An 18,231-nucleotide genomic window follows, 5' to 3' on the forward strand; every position below is an offset into this window, starting at 1 on the left:
AAGCATGCCACTGTACAAAATGTAATAGAAAGACAGCATGAGGATAGATCACCTTTTCTCTTTACCAACCTGAGGAATACAACGACTGACACAATCTTATTTGGTGAGAGGTTTAGAGCAAATAGTGTTTTTATATGAACTTTTCACACAAAAGTTAGTGAAGCCACAAAGTTGTAACTCATTGCTTAAATTTTGTTTACTTATTTTTAGTTAGAACCTAAATTCTTTTGTCATATGTTCTGAATAGCTGTAATACATAAGATATGCCCAAAGCAAAGGATCTCCATCAACTGAAAGAGTCTATGTTCCATCTTTTCTTTATTAAGAGGTATTCTTCTGAATTATGTATTCCTGAATACATAATTCCTGACTTTGAACAGAACCCATGTTCTAATCAATTTAACTGCAATTAGTTGCTGCAGGTTGATACCCCAGGATACATCCCTCTCTTTAAAGAGAGATTCAGAGAAGTTACAGTCATTAAAGAAAACCACACCTAATTGAGACTTTATAATCTGATGTTTTGAAAGAGTATTAAAAAGAGAAATCTTCAAAGAAAGTATGGAGAATTGTCTTAAATATTTTATACAAAGAATCAATATTTCATTACTTTTCTTATTTGAGTTCTGTGACTGAGCAGATATTCTGTATTAGAAATAATATTATTATTTTTTAGAATGCTGGTAGACATTTGGTTTCCCATAACTCTAGATCCAAGTTTAGAAAATGGAGACCCATAACATAAAGTAGTACTATTTCCAGGCACAGAAAGAGCGGACAATTTAACATTGCACCTGGAGGGCCGGCCCCGTGGCTTAGCGCATAAGTGCGCGCTGTCTGCTGCTGGCAGCCTGGGGTTCAGATCCCGGGCACACACTGACGCACCGCTTCTCCGGCCATGCTGAGGCCGCGGCCCACATACAGCAACTAGAAGGATGTGCAACTATGACGTACAACTATCTACTGGGGCTTTGGGGGAAAAAAGGAGGAGGATTGGCAATAGATGTTAGCTCAGAGCGGGTCTTCCTCAGCAAAAAGAGGAGGATTGGCATGGATGTTAGCTCAGGGCTGATCTTCCTCACAAAAAAAAAACAAAAAAACATTGCACCTGGAAATCTGATTCTGAAAATTATTTCATTGGGATTTAGTTTGGGGCATCTACAGACTTGAATGCTAATGACAATCAGCTAAAATATTCTTATAAAACTTTACCATTTACAAAATGCTTTCACAATTTCTAAAAGAAATGACAACATAAATATTCCGACTCTTACTTGTTAATAATAAGTAGCATTTATTTCATGTTTAGTTCATCCTTTTTTGGTCCCCTACTTCAAAACAGAAGTTTTACCATGGTTAATTAACTTGTCCTAAGTTGTATGGCTTGTAAATGTTAAAGTCAGAAATCAAAATCAGGGCTTAAAGAGGGTGTGTTAGAAGTTAAAACTGAAAGATTTTATTAAAATGTGTTTATTAATTCATTTTAAAATTACAAAAATAAAGTCATTACATGTTAATATAAAAACATTTGTAAGAACAAAACAAAATTATGCTTTCCATAACCAAATATATCGATAAGCTTGACATTATTTTACACTTTTACAGATCTCTTTATTGGCTTAATAAAAGGCAGCTGGACACATCTTTGGCATTCAGTCAGGTCACCTCTAGAAAACCTCACTGTATACTCATGTGAGAATGAAAGTAAAAAGGAAATAACACCTTAAAAGTAAGTACTTAGTTTTGACCTCACAGAATCCCTGAGAGAATCTCAGAGATGCCCAAATTTTGATTAAAAGATCTCTATAGTTCTTTTCAACTCTGTGATCCTAAATCTTAATTGGTGATTTACATCTCTGAAACCAGGCTTTTGCTTTGTGGATATGATCAAATTTTTTTGTTTAAGGCATCTTGAATTAGCATTGAAGAAGAGAGACTGAAAGGAAGACAAAGAGAATTCAGAAAACTACAGTAATATGAAACACACAAAAGTGATAACAGGAGTGCAGCATAGAATAGATTCAAAGCCAATCTAAATAGAATCAGGCCCATGGTTGAAGCTGAACTGAATACAGATGGCATAAATGCATGATTGGTTATCGATTAGCTCAAAGTCACCACCAAGAGGCTGACAGATGATTAAATATTTGCCAAAGTAAGTCCAGTCCTATGACATCCAGTTAAATGAGTACCACAGACATTTGCCACTGCCTTGCTGTTAGAACACTCTACCCAGTTTTCTTAGAAGATATGCTAAAATAATTGGAAGTCAAGGGAAAGCAATGACTTTAAAAATGATACACTTGCTAAACATCTTTCACCCAGGATGAGATAATGTTTTAGTACAAAAGTCCTTGAACAGGGGACAGAAGTTCCGTATCCTCTATAAACTATCTGTGAGATAGAGGTAAATAGCTTAATCTCTCTAGGCTTCAGTAATTCTAAATGAAGGAGATGAACATAATGATATCTAACATTTTTTAAAGTCCAATACATAATGTAACAAACAGTAGAGACAGCAGAAGACATTATGAAACATCTGATTGGTATTACTAAAATTAACTAACAAAATATATTTGATACCCTCATTTTGTTGAAAGAGGCTCTGATTATTTTATCATTGTTTTTGGTATAGCTGTAAAATCTTTTCAAAATATATATTGAAGGATGTTTAAACTACTGTAAGAACAGTTTGGTTTCCTTTTAGGAACTGAGAGTCAGAGAGAAGTGACCAGTTTAGAAATATACCACTGGGAATTAGGGGCATATAGATGGGACATACGTGCTAGGTAACGGAAAGAATGTAAAAATGACGCACGGAGTCAAAGTCAATCCCTGTAGTCAGCCAGCAAGCACCTCCAGCCAAAGAAAGACAAAGTAGATTCTATGAGGAATTGAGAAATTAAGTAGAGACGAGATCACAAAAGAATTGCATTTTCTGTGGCCTAGAGAAAAGAAAAGAGATAGGAAATGTGGGAGATATTTCAGAGAAGGAAATGAGATGAACTGAAGCAGAAGAAATAATCTACTAATCATATATTAATCATGAAAAATTCTTTAAAGAGAACTGAGAATGCAGATCCAAACTACTACTACGTTCTAAGGAAAAAAATCAATAAAAAGAGACAAACTATACATAGCCTAGCAAATATTTGATTTATAACAATAAATAAATCTAAGAGTCATCCACATACAAAAAGGAATGAACAACAGGTTAGTTTCAGATCTCTCCTCTGCAGAAAACAATGGAGTAATGTGATAAGACTTTAAATGAAAATGTTAAAAATCAGAAATTTTATGCCCCTTCATTTCCCATTCATGCAGAAAACTAAAAGATGTCCTCAGATATGTATGGGCTCAGAAACAATGGCACTAACAAATTTTCTTAAATTGAAAATAAAAATATATTAAATCTAACTTCAAAGAATCAGGAGGTAAATAATAATTTACAATTGGAAAATGAAAAAAAAAATTGTGATATTATGGATTAACAGAACTTCTTATTCTGTTTGGACCCTAGAGTCAAAATTCAATTTTGCAGCCTAAAATATGAGGCTTAATCCTGTTATACTACCTTCAGCTGTTTCCTTTTTGCTCCTTTCCCTGTACTGGGAAATATCTCTTGAGCACACATATTTCATCAAGAGTACAGATGGAATCTTTTTCCTGAGTTGATAGCAGCTTAAAACATGAAATAGTGTTTTTTTCTTCAGGCACTTGCTAATAATATCTAAACTATACAGTTGAGCTAGTAGGCTCAGTGAATTATTTTTTTTTTTTTTTTTTTTTTTTTTTAAAGATTTTATTTATTTTATTTTTCCCCCCAAAGCCCCAGTGGATAGTTGTATGTTGTAGCTGCACATCCTTCTAGTTGCTGTATGCGGGACTCGGCCTCAGGATGAACGGAGAAGTGGTGCCTCGATGCGCACCCGGGATCCGATCCCGGGCCACCAGCATCGCAGCGCGCGCACTTAACCACCAAGCCACAGGGCCGGCCCTCAGTGAATTATTAAACCAAAGTTTTGTTTGCCTCTCTCAAAGTTACTAGTTTGCTTAGAGAAACATAAAAGCCATTTTTGTAGCTAACAAACTTAATTAATGATTTTCTTCATAATTAAAATTCATATTGAATTACTTGATCCACTGTGTTGCATTGATTTTAATTGAGACATAATAATAAATCACTCAGGATGTGATATTATCTGTCATTTAGCCCCCTTTTCATGTCCTCTTGAATCTAAGACCAGTGATGTTCCTTCAGTTACTATGTAATATTCAAAATAAATACATATACATATAAAAGAACAGTATATAAAAGAAGTATACCAAAAATATTATCACATAAAATTCTAAACAATTTTTAGTATTTTTAATGTACACATTTTTTCAAAGTGAAATTTTGTTTTCACACATAGAAAACAAGACTAAAAGGTAAATATTTTAAAATTTTTTATATAGAAACTAATCACAACTAAATAAGATTGAAAAATTGCAGCTAAAATATTAACAGTAATTTTCTCAAGATGTTGGCATTATGGGTACTTTTATTTGTAACATTTTATACCCTTCTATTTTTGTCAAATTTTCTATAATGAATATTCATTTTTATAATATAAGAAATGCACTAACGAATGTAGTACATCTTGTCATGTTAGTCTACTTATTCGTCATTACTGGGCATAATCGGCATTTTGGAACATGCCATGTAGAGCCCTTTCACAGACACTTGCTTGGGTCAGTTGTGTACATTCTTCCCTCTCCCAAACTGCAATCTCCTAAAAGAGCAAATCTGGCCTGCCCCTGACGTCGACAGGGCCTGGGACATGGGGACAAATGCAGGCCCACACATCATATGTCTTAATATTTAAAACTATAAATTAAACTAATAAAGTGAAAAATAATATATATTCTATCCTCTTACCTTAGCAAATATACCTTCCTAATGACAAAATCAAAAAAATATGTCAAGCTATCATTTTCAGAAGATCGAGTTAGTAATATATCAAAGATAAATAAATGTAGCTACCACATTATACACACCTGCTGATGTTAGGATGCATAAATACATATGCGCACACACACACACACATTCTCTGTCTCTCTCTCTCTCTATATATATATATATTTCATAAATGATTACATATCTATTTCATAAAACATTTTTCTTGCCTTCATTTCAGCAAAATCACTAATTGTGGAGATAATAATAAAGATTTTCACATGATCTAAAGAAATAAATAAAATCCAGTTATTCCAAAGTATGTAAAAATTCAATACATTTTAATCAAATATGTAATTCAAATTAAATACAAAAATTAAAAATATTTTCATATATTTATTATTCTAAAACATTCAAAATACTCCAGTAAAATAAAAAGAAATATATAAATTATCATTAATGGATATTAAATTTTTTTAATTTTATAAAGATGAATTTAATTTTATAAAATTTTTCTTTAAAATATTTTTTTATAAAAGTAGAACTATTCAAAAGTCTATCATTCAGTGTCCATCTACTTACCCTTGTAAAGAACTATATTATGCTTTATGCATATTACATCTAGATCTACATTTATTCAAATTTAAGAGTAATATGAATTGTTGACTACTGAAAAATTTCCTTAGTCAGAATGTGCGATAGTTGTAAAACACGTGCTTATTTCTGAGCACCCAAAGGATCACAACTTGGAGAACCAAGATCACAAATCAGAGTGCAAGAAAATGGGCACTCAGCATTCCTAGGAAACAGTACTTCATTATATAAGAACCTAAGACATTCATGTTAGCTGAAAGAAAGGATTTTAAAAGTTAATTAGTCCGTCTTTTTTTTAAAGTGGCTCTACCCCTCAAATTTTTTCTGCACTCCGAAGCAGTATGTCAGTTTTTGACATTGGCAATGATGCAGCCCACAAATCTTCAAAACATTTGAATAGTCACCTTTTGCGTCAAGAACAAATGCCAAAATATGTAGTGAAGCTTTTCCTAGGATCTGAATAGTATTAATCATGAGAGCAAATGTTTAAGATTATGAGTTGCCCTGAGCAGAAGTGTCCATGTGTTCTTTAATAAATTTATTTATTTTTATTTAAGGCCCTCTGACTTGCGGTGCTCCTTTGCACTGATCTACAGGCAGTATTTGTGGGGACCATATCTTATCCGCCTTACCCACACAGTTACTAACACAGCATCATATAGAACACTAAGTGCTCAATAACTGTAGGATTTGTTGAATTAACTTGAAATATAATAATCAAGAAATTGCTAAAGACATACATAGGAGAGGGTTTTAAACGTGTATTATGATACTTTTTGGGATTCACCAAATGAATGAGTAAACTGATGAATGTAATTAAGGATTTAAGATTGAGTAAAGGAGCAAAACAAAAGAGGATACATGGTGGGGACTGCCTGCAATATTCCCTCGCTTCTTTAGAGTATAGGCTACGCATCTGAAAGTTCCTAGTCTTAAAAATGATAAATCATTAAAAATGATATTATTACAAATAATAAAATAAATATTTATACCCCTTTTCAAAAGCAAGCCCAACTTTACTTCTGAAAGAGAATCTGTTTACATTATATGTGCAAAGCATGCATCCTTTTATGAATCCAAAGCGTGTATCTTTCTCGTGCTAGAAATGCCTTGATTTTTATAAGCATGGATCATTATTTAACACAACGGTGTTACTAAGGGAAATTATGAAATGTGGCCTAATAGTTATTAAGGAAAAAAGTATTCTTTACTATCAATTTGTTGAAGCAAGTATCAGGCACTGTCTCTCTACTATGGTCATATCTCAAAATATCTCTATATTTACTTCAAAATAAGAAACTCTGTAAAGTATTTGTGTATCTCAGGATGATTTCACTGAAACCAGTGCAGGGTTTCAATAAGGTAATCAAATCCTTCAGAGATTCTTCTAAATATAATGCTTAACCTGTAAGGTAGTTTATATTCTCTTTAAAAGAATACCTGACAGAAATAAAATATGAAAGGATTTCCTTTTTAGTCCCCAAAGACATGCAGTGGATCTGATTCTGTTTCAGCCTCAGACAACAAAAGGTATTAATGGAAATACATCTCAGTATGCTCTACATTGCTAAAGTTGACAAAAATAGTCTAAGGGTAAAAAACCAATAGAAAAGTTTAAATTTTAGTAGCTCATTGTGAACCTTGAAAACTTGATAAAATAGTCATTAAATCTATATTTTGATAATACTCTCTTTACAATACATATTTATATATTTTAAGTCTATATTTTGGTGGTACCCTCTATACTATTAAGTCTATAGTTTGATGATATACTCTTTGAAACATATATTTATATATTTTGTACAAATATATATACAGATCTTCCTTGACTTACAATGGGGTTATGTCCCAATAAACCATTAGAAGTTGAAAATACTGTAAGCTGAAAATGCATTTAATACACTTAACCTATGGAACATCACAGCTTAGCTTCGCCTACTTTAAATGTGCTCAGAACTCTTACATTAGCCTATAGTTGGGCAAAATCATCTGACACGACGCCTATTTTATAGTAAAGTATTGAATATCTCACGTAGTTTATTGAATACCATACTGAAAATGAACAACAGAATGGTTGCCTGGGTACAGAACGTTTGGAAGTGTATCAGTTGTTTACCCTCGTGATGGCGGGGCTGACTGGGAGCTGCGACTCACTGCTCAGCATCACGAGGGAGGATCCTATCGCATATCGCTAGTTCAGGAAAAGATCAAAATTCAAAATTCGAAGTACAGTTTCTAATGAATGCATATTGCTTTCACACCTTGGTAAAGCTAAAAAATTGTTAAGTTGAACCACTGTAAGTCAGAGACTGTATATACTTTTAAATGAACCATTCTCAGCATATTTCTGTTTTATATCACTACTTAAATGGTTCCAAAAACTACTTTCTTTAGGAATAAGGTTTTATTTTATACTCATAATTTTTAGTGCCATATAATATCATTTTCCCCCTGCTCAAATTCCAGTTAAATGATTTGTAAAATGCCATTCTGTCAGTTTTTCTCAATAACTAAAACATGTTTGTTTTTCTAAAAATTCTAAAATTGATAGGAACTTAAAATTTTAGAACCAGAGCAGAGTTTTCAGCTAATTTATCTTTGAGTTATGGCTTGTTCTGAAAGATAGTCTTTCTGCTACAATGTGTATTTACTGTAAAATGGATTAGTCATGTACAATTGGTAAACAGGGAAATGATGTCAATATGATGTTGAAATTGCATTGGTTCATACCAATGTTCCCTAGCACTTTAGTGCTTTATGCCAAGTAACTGCTGAATGCAGCAAGCCATGAAAGAATATAGTATTTTACCTGGTGCCCATGGATCCCATACTCTTGGGTAATATTGGAAAAGTCTTCTGACTTGAAAATGATTATTACATAGTTTGCTGTAATACTTGTGCATTGGGTGAAATGGTAGCCCCCCAAAAATATGTCCACATCCTAATTCTTGCAACACGTGAATATTGCCTTATTTGGAAAAAGGGTCTTTGCAGATGTAATTAAGGATCCTGAGATGAAGATATCATCTTGGATTATCTGGATGAGCCCTAAGTCCAATAACAAATGTCCTTATAAGAGGAAGGCAGAGGGAGATTTGAGACAGACAGAAGAGAAGACATGCAGAGGATGAGGCTGTGTGAAAATGAAGGCAGAGACTGGAGTGGTGTAACCACAAGCTGAAAGAGGCAAGGAACAGAATTTCCCCTAGAGGGAGCGTTGCTCTGCTGACACACTGATGTTAGACTTATGGCCTTCAGAAGTGTGAGAGAATAAATGTTGTTTTAAGCCACCTAGTTTGTGGTAATCGGTTATTGCATCCCTAGGAAACTAATACATCTTGTAATTTTTATTTTGTCTCCATAATAGAGCAACTAACTCAAACCTTCCTTATTCTTCCTTCCAAAACTAACTTTTTACCTTTTGGTAAATAAAGTCCTATATAAACTGTAATATTCACACTTATTAGGAATTTCATATATCTTTTTCACTGCACAAGTATATTTATAAGGAAGTCATTACTTGTTTGTTTTAATGTCACAATTGCAAAGTTTTACAGATTTTGAGTGGCCTTGCCTATCCTTAATTTACTACAGAGCTCTGTCATTTTCAATATGAGATTTTGCAAAAGAGCTCAAAATCTTTTAGGAATAGCTATCTTGTGAGATGAAAGAAATGCCTATATTTTACGTGAATAGATGCCCCATCAAAAAATTTAATTCTATATAAAAACTGACAGCATAAAATATTGGTGATTATTTAAATTTTTTCATAATTTCTAGGATACATAACATCACAGAAGCAGCAAATTGGGTGTGATCTTGATGATCATTTTGTTTAACTTCCAGACTAATGCAGGAAACCTCTCTGTAATATTTCTATGAGATTGTCATCCAATAACTATTTAAAGATTTCTGTTGAAGGAACACTCACAACTTCACAATACAGCCCCTTCAAATTAGAGTCTGATAACCAACTATGGTTTCTAAATTACAACTTTTTGAAATATATTTAAATCTTACTTTTTCACATTTACTTTTATGTATACTTATATTTTTCTCTGAATTTTCATATTTAAATAGATTTAAAATAGTCTTTCTTTAGGTAAAATAAAACTTGATAGGTGACTAAGAGTTTGGCACAGTGAAAATATAGAGATCCAGGAGCAATAAAATCCTCTAAGGAGATATTGGAAAGCAAAAACACAACCTGGATAAAACCACCGAAATGTTCATCATCTAATGAATGGATAAACAACATGTGGTATATCCATATAATGTAATATTATTCAGCAATATAAAGATGTTACAATATGGATGAGCCTTGAAAACATTATGCTAAGTGAAAGAAGCCAGTTACAAAAAAACAAAACACATACATTTTATGACTCCATTTTAATGAACTATCCAGAATAGGCAAATCTGTGGAGCAGATAGTAGATTAGCAATTGCCAGGGACTGGAAGTAAGGGGTAATGTGGAGTGACTGCTAAAGTGTTTCTTTTTGAGGTGATAAAAATTTTCCAATACTAGATGATCGCAGTTGCATAACTCTATGAATATATTAAAAACTACTGAATTGTACATTTTAAAATGTGAATTTTATGATATATGAAGTATATCTCAATAAAGCTGTTATAAAAGGCACACAACACAAAACCAAACAAAAAACCAAGATCCACATGGTATCAGTAGCTATGAGAAAGGAAGCAGAGAATGGCAAAGGGACTTTGGATAGAATTGAGAGCCTGAAAACCTTCACGTCACCTACAGATAGATGATAGTCCTTAAAAACTTGGCGAGCTAATCAGAGCACAGCAGCCAAAACTGGGTCAGGGTTGTGCACATTCGATTCAAAGCCATGTGTAAGGAGACTGTCTAAAGCGTGTAGTGGAAGAGGCTGGGCACTATAGACCCTTGAAACCCAGTAACCAGATGTCCTTTCCAGAACAGTCCTATATTATTAAGTTGAAAAGTTTCAGATAAAATTGGGAAAGGAAAAGAGAGCCAACAGATTTCAAAAATACATGGCTATATTTTTTTAACCTCTATGAAAGTAACAGAAGAAGTTCTAGAGCCGTGAACTTAGGAGTGCTATCTTGACGTATCTTCTTCTTTAGAGTACAGCAAGGAAGACTAATTTCATTTATACATGAGCAATAGAAAAGGATTGTAGTAAAGCCTACGCAAATATATTATACATGGAATAAATAAGAGCAGAATTACTTAGCTACAGCAAATAAAGGCACATCAGAAAAACAAAAACAAAAACCTGACTTAGTATTCCAAAACAAACTAAGAAAACAATAAAATGATAGATCAAGGAAAGAAAAATAAGCTTTGGAATTAGAAAAACATATATGAGTGATTGGAGAAGACAGAATTGCAAGAGATCTTACATAATTTAAGAAATAATTAGAAGAAAAGAAAAGAAACCATTTCAGAAATAGAAACTAAATTAGAAGTTTTACACTTCCTCTGAAGAGAAATAGAAGATAGAAAAGAAGAAATTGTTTTAATCAAAAAGAGAACGAATAGATACAAAGTACTTAAAAGATATTGAGAGACGTAGACAAATAAAATCAAAACGATGAAATGTAGTAAACACTAAAAGCTATAATTTAAGAAACGTTTTTCTGAAATAAAAGAAGGCTTGAAATAACATATTGAAATGCCAGACTACGTCCCCAGGAAAATTGACCCAGAAGAGCCAAAACAAGACACATACTTGTAAAGCCAATGGACTTTAAAAACAGAGAGCTTTTTTTTCTTATAGGCAAAAAGACCAAGTGACTTAAAGAGGAAAACAGTCAGCTTGCTACCCAATTATTCAACCTTAATGTGCCAGAAAACAATAGAAAAATATATTTATGAAACTCAAGGAAAGAAAATATGAGACAAAGATTTTGTTTACAACCAAACTTGCTTTCAAGTCAATAAGCTACAAACTATTATGAACAGGGAATATTGTTCTTAATGAACCCTTCCCTGAGAGCTTCATACAACTAAAATATTGAATAAACATGAATATAAGGATTTGTAGCCAATATGAAGTGTAAACTATTCCTAAAATGAAATGATGGTTATAAGGAAGTTAAAAAGTACATAATGTCTATATACTCTGAAAAAACACAACTATCAAAAAAATGGAGGGGAGGAACACAGAGAGTAGATGAGAAGTGAATAAACTCATGGAGTCCCTTACTGGTATTAACTTAAAGTAAAATAAAAATATTTTATATTAGGTGCTGTGGGGATTCATTATACTCTTCTCTCTGTTTTCATAAATGTTTGAAATTATTCATAATAAGAATGTTAATAAAAGAGATAACTTTCAAGTTTATAGTTTAGAAGGTGTTGCCATAAGCCAGACAAGAGACAATGAAGACTTGAAACATGGCGACAATGAGGAGAACAGAAAGGTGGGAACAGATATGTTGTTGGATAGAATTGGCAGGAGTTTGTGACCTGTGGAGATAAAAAGGATAGAGGTGCCAAAGATGACTCCACGGTTCTGGCTGAGATGACTTGGTAGGTGTGGATGTCATAATTGAGACATGAGACACACGAGGAGGACACTGATGAAATAATTTAGATGGGAGCACAGAAGAATAAATTTGGCACAAAGGGTGATGAGATATATCCAGAGAGATTAAATTTACCAAAAACGCCAAAGTAAAATGAAATAATTAGCTATAATAACGTTTTGAATTCTAAGGCCAATTTAGTAATAAACTCTATCAAATAACTTCAGAATTGACTTTCTCATCTCCCTCTTTCCCTCTACTTTGGTTTGTGAAGAGCATTCCTCTGTCTAGTAATTTCTCCTGCTTTCTCCTCTATTTTTACATTTAAAATATTTTATTGTTTTCAGCAAATGATTTGTGTCCTTGTTTTAAAAATTCAAATTATAGGGAAAAAAGCTAAAAGTTGTTTAAAACAGGCCACTGCCTTCTAATTCTGCTCCCCAGAAGTAGGAGACTTGAAGTTCTTTTAATTGTTTATCCTGGCATTTAACTTTTGTATTTTGAAATTACAGGAAAATGCTACCAACTCCGAATTTATCAAATAGACTATTGTCCTCCTATTAGAATAAATAAAGATTTAGTTCTTATACTTCTTCTATAATCCCAATACAATTATGTCACAATCATGTTAAATCAGCATTTGGTGGTTTCATTATTAGGAGTAGTTCAATATTGTTTAAGTGCACTCTGATAACATTTTGTTTTTATTTTTGGATAAACTTTGTTTTTCATGGAGTTTGTAATTACTACTTTTTTTCACATTTTTAGTTTTCTTTGGTCCTTTATAATGAGCCTTCTTACATCATCCAATAGGCCCTCAATTAAATGTTGTCTTCTTATATCTTTCTTTAAGTGAAGTAAAATAGTGAACTCACTTATCCATGAGGTCAACCATGACATATTCTATCAGTTTCTCCTCTAGCCCCCAAGGACCCAGAAAGGCACATAGCTTTCAAAAGCTGCACAGCTGTGGCCTTAAACATCCGATCTCCATAATTCCGAGAATTTCCTTGCGAGTACTTCACAGGGAGAAGCAGCATATTGTAGGATTTACTAGCATGGATTTTGAAGCCAATTATAAGTGGGTTCAAATCCTACTTCTCAGGGGTGTTATTCTCATAATTTATAAGTAAATTAATATGTATAAGTTGTTTTAGAGCAGTTAATTTACAAAGTTAAAAAATACATAGTATTTTTAAATAAAACTCTTCTTCCTGCATCATATCCATGCCTTCCTCTTTGTTGGCTTCCTGTACCATTTTTGTGGAACAGATGTTCCAGGAGCTCCTTGAGGAAGGATGGCAGATAAATTGTTGAGATTTTACATATTGAAAATGTACTTCTTCTACTCTTACACTTGATCAAAATTCTATTTTAAAAATATTTTAATCGTATGATTAAATCAATTAAAATTGCAATCAGCCATGTGATTAAATCAATTTTGATTGGGCAATTGATTAAAGAGCTTTTTAAAATCTTAGAGAAGTAGAATAAGGATTCCCTGCATCACAAAGCTGAAGCTAAATTAAATAAGTTCTGACACTGAAGATTCTCCACGATTAATGAGAACAGAGATGTAGGACAGTGGCCTCAAGTAATGAGATATATTATTGCAAGGGATTTGGAACCTCATGCACAGAAAATGAGCTACCTATATTCCCTAAAGCTTTCCTGTAACTTAACCACTTCTCAACCACTGAAACTAAATCTTCAGGAAACATAACCTACATTCATTACCAGAGATTCTCCCTGTTCCTAATAGTTTGTAGACTATATACTGAAAGTCAGTTTGGTTAGAAATAAAATCTTTGGCTCTCACTTTGCTGAGAAAATACACTCTAGCTCCCAGCTACCAATACGGTTCAAATTAAATCCTTATACTCAAAAAGGAACAGAAAATATGGAGACATCAAACATTTCAGGAAAATAACAACATTAAGGAAAGTTTTTACCAAAATAAAAACAATAAACAAAATAATCACCTTCAACACCAAAAAGGAATAACTAACCAGGGTCCAAAGAAATAAAATGAATGAAAGAAATAAAGTTAATAGAAGAAAAGTCTAAAATATTAAAATAAGTAAATAGGTAAATAAACTTAAAGTAAACAAATGAAATAAGTAAATAAATAAAAATATTAAAATAATTTTTATTTTCTATTGAATTTGTATTTTAATATTAAAATAAGTAAAATATGAAAATAACTAAATAAACCATAAGGTAAATAAATAAAATAAGTAAATAAAAATATTAAAGCAAAACTTTAAAAAACATATGATAAACTGTTACACCAGGAAATAAAAAAGAATGAAATATTTTTTAAATTCACTTCCTGGATTTCAAAAATGCTAATCTATCCTCCCACACAACACAAAACAAAACAAAAAAAACATGATTCTTAATATACACACTAAAGAGTAAATGGGCCAGGGTTATACATAAAATTAATAATTTGGAAGAACAAGCATAAGTATTATTCTAAAAAGAAAAATAAATACTAAGACATATGACATATATATCCATATCTCCCTAACATCCATTGATAAAGTATTCTAGAACATAAGAATGGTTAGGATGGAGAGGAAAAGTAATCAAAGAAATAATATAAGAAAATATCTTTGAACTGAAGAAAGAGCCTTTAGACTGAAAAGTACCACCAAATGGCAAAAAAAAATCACCCAAAAACACATAAATGTGAAAATGTTGCACACTGAATAGAAAGATACAAAGAAAATTGTAAATTTTCAGAAAAATACACACAAAGGAACAATAATCATACTAATTGATTTTTCATCTACAGTCTTGACCTATAATGTACTACATGAGCTGGAGTCTAGACTTTGTCTCTTCAATCTCACTTATACCACTATTCTTGCTCCCTTCCGCTGCAACCATACAAGCCTTCTTTCTGTACCTCCTACAAACCAAGCTGCTTCATTCATCAGGACTTTCGAGTATGCTGGTTCCTGTGCTTGGGATGCCGTTACCTTGAGTCTTTGCAAGCTGCCTTTTTATCATTCAAGTTTCAATTGTAAAGTCATTTTCTCAGTATAACTTGACTTCTCAATCTGACTTCCATTCCCAGTCACTTCTTGGTCATTCCCCCATACATAAATTATCACTTTCTGAAAATATCATGCTGCCTAAGCTGATTACCTACTTCTTATCAGTCTCCTTTCATTAGAATATAAGATATAAGAGGACAGGAAATTTCTCCTTCTCCTTCTCCTTCTCCCCTTCCCCTTCCTTCTCCTCCTCTTCCTTTTTCTATTATTATTATTTTCTATTCCCCTAGCAATAGAATTATGTTGAATACATATTAGGTGTTCAGTAAGTATTGCTAAATGTATGAATTAATAAACAATGTGCTAGTTTTCAATGGACAAGTCAATCACTCAGACTCAGTTGCCTCATAGAAAAAAAAATGAAGCAGCTAATTTAGATGGTTTCTGTGGTTCCTTACAGCTTAAATTTTTATGAACCAATGTTGACTACTTACACCCAAAAATTCAACAGATAACTCATCAATCTCTTTAATTTCTTCTATACAATAGTAGATATTTGTCTTTTTCTTCTTGTTACTCTGAATATGAACTCTCTTTCTATAATGGAACATACCGACTCTATGAGTCTTAGTTACAGATAGAACTCATCCCTGATTCTAGAAGCAAAAGAGCCCAGAAAGAAATTCTTCCCAGTTCTCCTCTTACTGTTAGGGCATGAGCAAGTGACCTAAGTACAGGACTCAGATGCTTTTATTCAGACAGCAAAGGATCTATTATGGTGGCAGGAGATGGCAGTGCTTTCCAGGGACAGAAGTGGCAGTGACACCAGTGGCCACATCCAGAGTCTAGTGTTGCTAGTAGCAGGAGAGAAAGCTGTGGCATCCAATGATCCACAGCACTGGCAGGGAGGAACACTTTGTTGAAATGATTTTGGCTACAGGACTGGGTATTTCCTAACTTCCCTTATTCCTCCCCATATTCTGTTTGGTGATTTTTTTTTTCTGAGCTATTCAATATCCTTTCAATAAATTTCTTTTCAGTCTCTCTAACACCCACATTCTGTTTTTTTAAGCTTTCAGCCAAGATTGCTGACTAATATCTGCCAATACAGTTACAAGACATTCCGGAAACAGTCTTAATAAATTCTTAGAAATATTTTTACAGAAATTATGATTCCACAATTGTTAAAAATAGTGGTGTCAAAATAATTACTTTCAGTAAAGATATATGTGATGAATACTCAGCAAAAAATAAATTATTAAGTGTAGATTGTGAACTCTTTCAGGCAGGAAGTCCTCTGTATTTCAGATATTTCGAGTGTGTGTATGTGTGCGTACATGTATTAGGAACTAATTAATATTTATTGAATTTAAAAAAATAAATACCAATGATTATACTTCTAACAAATGCTGAAATACTGTATACAAGTATTTAAATTAGAGTATTGAAAATAAAGGGAAGCACAGATATATTAAGAAAATAGAATTCAAAGCCAAACCATTCAACAGGAAAAAAAAGTTTATATTAAGGAAAAGTAGATAATACCAAAAATATATAACAAATAACAATCATAAACTTTTGTCATAAGATATATTATTAAATATATTTTCAATGTTTATAATCATAGGAAGAAAAAATATATCCATAAATCAAATTTTATTCATAAGTTAGATTGGAGATTTATACATAGATGACTTTCAAAACAAAACCAAATTATATAAAAACTTGAGTATTAAAAATAACAAGCTTGATACGTGTGAGCATAATATTTGGTACTTAAAATAGAGAAATATACTTCTTTTTAAACAGTCACGTGGACTTTACAAAAAAAGAATATGTATTAGGCTGTGAAGATAATTTCAAACTATTCCATAAAGAAAAAAATGGAAATGATACTGGGAAATGATTAGATCAAAATAAAATGCAACTCAAAATTAACAAATTTATAAATTAATTTGTCAATAGAAATTACCAAAAATGTCCAAAGAACAATAAACTTGCAAAATTTTACAATACTCTTCATGTTTTAAAGACATCAAAACAGAAATTACAGATCATTTAGAAATAAAAGACAGTAAAAATAATCCATCTCAAGAAACTATGAGTCGAGAGAGAAGTCAAGATGGCAGCATAGGCAGACTCTGAACTCACCTCCTCCCGGGGACACAGCCAATTACAACTATTCATGGAAAAATTACCCCTGAGAGAGAACTCAAAATTGGATAAGAGGAACTCCTGCAACAAACGACAATCCTAATTGAGGTGGAAGAGGCAGAAACTCCCTTCTGGAGAGGAGAAATGCTGCCTTCACAAGCCGCCAGCATCACGGCCGCTTGGGAGCAGCCCAAAGGTCCACAGCCCTCCCTGGAGGAGCGGGGCCCTAAGCCAGGGAGCGCCCCCGCTGTAGGCATTTTTTGGACCCAGCACAATTCATATGTGTGGCATAACATTTGACTTTGCCTGCTACTAAAACATTAGTGAGCACCCCCACAAAAACTGGGTCACAAAGAAATTAAAACCGGCTCTTAAAGGGCCCACGCACAAACTCACCCATTTCAGAAAGCAACCTAAAATCACCAGAAAGAAAGGTGCACAGTGCATTGGTGAAAAGAGACTCACCTGATAGGCTCTGAGTGCATCTTGGTGAGAGGTGAGACCTCTCCAGGGACTGGGACATTGGAGGCAGCCATTGTTGGGGCCTGGTGTGGGTGTGCTGACACAGACGCTGGCAGACGCCATTGGAGATCTCCCTGGGGCCTGCTAGCCCAGGGTCTGCCCCACCCACTAGAGCACTGATTTAATCCAGCTCAGCCAGGGCAGGCAGCCCACCCTAGAGACTGGCCCCACCCAACAACAAGCCCTCAGGCAACTTGTGGGCCTGCTAAGTGAGCTACCTGGATTCTCCACAGCATGGCAAGTGGGTCCACCTCTGTTGGGCAGGGCGTGTGCAAGGAGCCAGTGGAGAGTGTGGGGCAGTGGTGGAGTGGGTGGGGCTCCTGCCTTAGAGAGACCGGGTCCACGTCAGGGGGTCGGGGCGTGCACACGGGGCAGGACTGTGTTGACTGTGTATGTGGACCTGCAGGTGGTGGGGCTTCTCAGCTGCAGAAGACTTGTGCTTCTCAAAGACCCACATAGGGGGTTTCCCCACCTTCCAAAGGCTGAAACAATTG

General features: G+C 33.7%; 1 protein-coding gene across 4 annotated transcripts in view; it reads left to right on the forward strand.

The window, feature by feature from the left end:
* The window catches only part of SLITRK3 (SLIT and NTRK like family member 3), a 150,305-nt gene that overhangs the window by 53,860 nt on the left and 78,214 nt on the right, over window positions 1-18,231 (forward strand). Inside the window, exon 2 of one of the 4 annotated variants that reach the window (XR_015554514.1) lies at window positions 1,606-1,729. The exons of the other annotated variants lie outside the window; for them this stretch is intronic. The gene's annotated coding sequence lies outside the window, so the exon portion shown is untranslated. The remainder of the gene's footprint in view (window positions 1-1,605; window positions 1,730-18,231) is intronic. 4 annotated transcript variants of the gene reach the window in all.

This window comes from Ceratotherium simum, chromosome 15, assembly GCF_057802395.1.
Source record: "Ceratotherium simum simum isolate JZ-2026a chromosome 15, ASM5780239v1, whole genome shotgun sequence".
Taxonomy (NCBI): Eukaryota; Metazoa; Chordata; class Mammalia; order Perissodactyla; family Rhinocerotidae; genus Ceratotherium; species Ceratotherium simum.